Source organism: Chiloscyllium plagiosum, unplaced genomic scaffold (genome assembly GCF_037043375.1).
Source record: "Chiloscyllium plagiosum isolate Xiang-an unplaced genomic scaffold, Cpla_swu_hap1 HiC_scaffold_27, whole genome shotgun sequence".
NCBI lineage: Eukaryota > Metazoa > Chordata > Chondrichthyes > Orectolobiformes > Hemiscylliidae > Chiloscyllium > Chiloscyllium plagiosum.
In genome coordinates, this window is record NW_028270165.1 from 14,660,582 (window position 1) to 14,665,592 (window position 5,011).

The window sequence follows — 5,011 nt, forward strand, 5'->3', positions numbered from 1 at the left end:
AATATAAAGTAATATAACAACATGGCTTCAGGCTACACATTAACACTGTGTTTAAAATGGATAAAAGCTGCATTTCTGCATTCCTGAGTCAACGGAATCACAGATTAAGCAAACAATGCCTTCTTCATAGTATGGATGTAATTCAGCTACATAGGACATTACTGACCATCCTAGCTAACCTTGAAGCACAGGTATGAGGAGATAGTGCGTGTGAAACAACATTATTTCCCAGGAATTATGATTGGGTTAACCTGTTGTCCATTATGTAATTTTATTGGATTTACTCTGTAATTAAGACTGTACTGTCTCTTAAGAAACATATGAAAATTGATATTTTATTCCAAGTTAATCACGCAGTTTCTCCAAGGAACACATAATCTTTTAATAACTGTGTTGCTGGACAAATCTTTGCCCGGCCCTTACAAATTAAAGTGTGAAACCTTGCTGAAGCAAACCATAATCCTAGTGTTCATTTGACCGATCTTGGAACTGAGAGACCCCTCCCAGTGTTGAGATCTTCAACTCTCACTGTGCTTTTGGTGTGACCCATGATTACAGAGACTTGTGGGAACATAGAGGATTTGTAACCCCCACGGGGCAGACGAATAGGAATGATGTTTTGTCCAATCAATCTGGCAGCTTTCAAGATGTTCAGCTCATGCTGAGGCAATGGATACAGTCTCCAAAGAAATGAGCAGATAGATGCTGCTGCCAAGCAGGCAGCCTTACACCCCAAACTTCTGGTCCCATTGGGTCCCCAGCAAAACCCAGATAGAGACAATATGGAGCTAGGAATGCCAGGCCTGGGTATGGGACTGAAATCACAGGGGAGGCCCCTGCTGAGCAGCACAAACTATGGCCTCAAATAGGGTACTCCCTCGATACTCAAACCGAAATGTGGGTGACCCCTGATGGACTGGTTTGTGTTCCTTCTTTGCTGCTGCCTTTTTCAATTGATTATGTGCATTATTGTACACAATTGGGCAAGGAGGGAATGGTTAATACTGTATTACAAACCTGGTGTCACCCAGATTTCCAGAAAGCAGCTTGGAAAAGAGCTGAAGCATGTTTAATTTGTAAACAAACAAGATGCATGGTTTATGAGGGATGCCCTGAGGTTGTTAACCACCTCCTTGCCTGGTCAGCCTTTTTACTTGTCTACAACTTGTTTTTAGAGTCATAGAGATGTACAGCATGGAAACAGACCCTTTGGTCCAACCCGTCCATGCCGACCAGATATCCCAATCCAATCTAGTCCCACCTGCCAGCACCTGGCCCATATCCTTCCAAACCCTTCCTATTCATATACCCATCCAAATGCCTCTTAAATGTTGCAATTGTACCAGTCTCCACCACTTCCTCTGGCAGCTCATTCCATACACGTTCCACTCTCTGCATGAAAATGTTGCCCCTTGGGTCTCTTTTATATCTTTCCTCTCTCAACCTAAACCTCTGCCTTCGAGTTCTGGACTCCCCGACCCCAGGGAAAAGACTTGGTCTATTTATATTATCCATGCCCCTCATAATTTTGTAAACCATTATTAGGTCACCCCTCAGTCTCCGATGCTCCAGGGAAAACAGCCCCAGCCTGTTCAGTCTCTCCCTGTAGCTCAGATCCTCCAACCCTGGCAACATCCTTGTAAATCTTTTCTGAACCCTTTCAAGTTTCACAATATCTTTCTGATAGGAAGGAGACTAGAATTGCACGCAATATTCCAACAGTGGCCTAACCAATGTCCTGTACAGCCGCAACACGACCTCGCAACTCCTGTACTCAATACTCTGACCAATAAAGAAAAGCACACCAAATGCCTTCTTCACTATCCTATCTACCTACAACTCCACTTCAAGGAGCTATGAACCTGCACTCCAAGGTCTCTTTGTTCAGCAAGACTCCCTAGGACCTTACTATTAAGTAAATAAGTCCTGTTAAGGTTTGCTTTCCCAAAATGCAGCACTTCACATTTATCTGAATTAAACTTCATCTGTGACTTCTCAGCCCATCGGGTCCAGACCCTGTTGTAATCTGAGGTAACCCTCTTCACTGTCCACTACACCTCCAATTTTGGTGGCATCTGCAAATTTACTAACTGTACCTCTTATGCTCGCATCCAAATCATTTATGTAAATGACAAAACGTAGAGGGCCCAGTAACGATCCTTGCGGCACTCCACTGGTCACAGGCCTCCAGTCTGAAAAATAACCCTCCACTGCCACCCTCTGTCTTCTACCTTTGAGCCCGTTCTGTAACCAAATGGCTAGTTCTCCCTGTATTCTGTGAGATCTAACCTTGCTAATCAGTGTCCAATGGGGAACCTTGTTGAATGCCTTACTGAAGTCCATATAGATCACATCTACTGCTCTGCCCTCATCTATCCTCTTTGTTACTTCTTCAGAAAAACTCAATCAAGTTTGTGAGACATGATTTCCCATGCACAAAGTCATGTTGACTATCCCTAATCAGTCCTTGCCTTTCCAAATACATGTACATCCTGTCCCTCAGGACTCCCTCCAACAACTTGCCCACCAATGATATCAGGCTTACTGGTCTACCACCCTTCTTAAACAGTAAAACCATGTTAGCCAAGCTCTAGTCTTCCGGCACCTCACCTGTGACTATTGATGATAATATCTCAGCAACAGGCCCAGCAATCACTTCTCTAGCTTCCCACGGAGTTCTAGGCTGCAGCGGATCAGGTCCTGGGGATTGATATACCTTTATGTTTCAAGACATCCAACACTTCCTCTTCTGTATTTTAGGGTGTAGGTTAGGTGGATTAGCCATGGGAAATATGGAGAAAGGGGTTAGGTATGGGTGGGATGCTCTTCAGAGGGCCAGTGTGGAATAGATGGGCTGAATGGCCTGCTTCCACATTGTTGGGATTCTATGACCCTCCCCACAAAGGAGCATTTTATTGGCATCTATCCTGTCAAGCCCCTTTCAGAATTCTACTGGTTTCAATAAGATCACTTCTGGTTCATAGAGGTAGACAGCACAGAAACAGACCCTTCGGTCCAACCCGTCCATGCCGACCAGGATTCCCAAAATAACTAGTCCCACTTACTTACATTTGGCCCATATCCCTCTAAACCTTTCTATTCATGTACCCATCTGAATGTCGCTTAAATGTTGTAACTGTACCTGCATCTACCACTTCCTCAGCAAGTTCATTCCATATGCAAACCACCCTGTACCAAAACGTTGTCCCTCAGGCTCCTTTTAAATTTCTCTTCCCTCACTTTAAAAAGTATGCCTCCTAGTTTTGAGCACCTCTACACTAAGGAAGAGCCCTTTGCTATTCACCTTACCTCCACTCCTCATGGTTTTATAAATCTCAATGACATCATCACTCAACCTCTTGCACTTCAGTGAAAAGTGTCCCAGTCTCTCCTTATAACTCAAACTCTCCAGTCCTTACAACATTCTGGTAAATCTTTATTAAACCCTCTCTAATAGTATTCTTCCTATTACAGGGCCACCAGAACTGTACTCAGTACTCTGAAAGTGGCCTCACCAACATCCTGTACAACCTCAACATGATGCCCCAACCCCTATACTCAATGGTGTGAACAATGAAGGCAAGTGTGCTAAACACCTTCTTAACCACCCTGTCTCCCAGTGATGCAGCTATGCACCTGAATCCTCCCATGTCTCTGTTCTCCAACAAGGCTCAAGGCCCTACCATCACCTGTATAGGTCCACCCTTCCTTGTTTCAGCAAAATGCAACCCCTTGCTTTTATTTATACTTCTCTCATACATATACACACACATACACCCCCCAACACTCTCACAGGCTTATACTCTATACCAAGCATGCACACAAACTCACATGCACACACACACAAGTAACTCCAAGAAGTGAATTTGAATTGGCAGAATTATTTGCAGGTACATTCTATTTTGCTCAAAAAAGTGCAGAAACTGCAGGCAGTCAATCCATGTAATATTTTATAAATTCCTACTTTGGAACTAGAACCAGTCTGATCCAAGATTGGGGTATGACAGGCTCGAACCTCACACCTTTAATGCATTGTCTGAACTGTCAGTCTTTTTGAAAATAAAACCTTAAGTCATCTCAAGAACGTAACTGAAAAGATGTTCTGGGATTTACAGATTAATGAACCAAAACCTGCAATCCATTCTCAAAAATGGAAGACTGAACAGCAATCTAGGTTTGTTCAGTATATCCTATCAGTTGCATGACACTGTGAGCTTTTGCTATCAATTCTGTGTCTTTTGATCCGGCTCCACAGCTACCCGGTGAAGGAGCAGCGCTCCGAAAGCTAGTGCTTCCAAATAAACCTGTTGGACTATAATCTGGTGTTGTGCGATTTTTCACTTTACCCAGGCCAGTCCACCACCGGCTCCTCCACATCGTTTCCACTGAACACAGCCCACACCTCCCGATGCTGACAGTAAACTTTACAATGCCGATGAAATGATGCACTGTACACTCCTGAAAAACTGACAATTTCTAATGATACTGGCTACTCATTCACTGCTCCATCTGATAGACAACATTGGAAGCTTAGTGCAGGAGGCTGAAAGAACTGGTCAGCTTTAAAATAAAACCTCTTGGAGCTCAAAGCTTTCAATGAGAGTCTGAGCCAGGGGGTAAGTTCAGGTAACCTTTATTGCGACCCAACTTTGTTACAGCTTCAGATCCCCGCCCCCCCTGCAAAAAGGCAGAGAAAAAGTAGCTGCTTTTTAAATAGCTCAAGGTCAAAGTACATACATTCCCCCCCCCCCCCACCCCCCCCCCAACCACCACCTCACATTCTTTACTATTGGTTAGCACCCAGTCGTCCCTTTGTAATTGGATCCTTGGTACAGCTGTAACCCGGAGGAAGTATTGCCTCACTCAACAATTTCAACCCATACTCTGTGTCCAAGTAAGTTTCTGCTCGCTCATTTGCCAGGAAGGGGCAGTGTAGAGTCAACCAGACTGCTGCGGGTCTGGAGTCACGTGTAGGCCAGACCGGGTAAAGGATGCAACTTGGCCATCACTG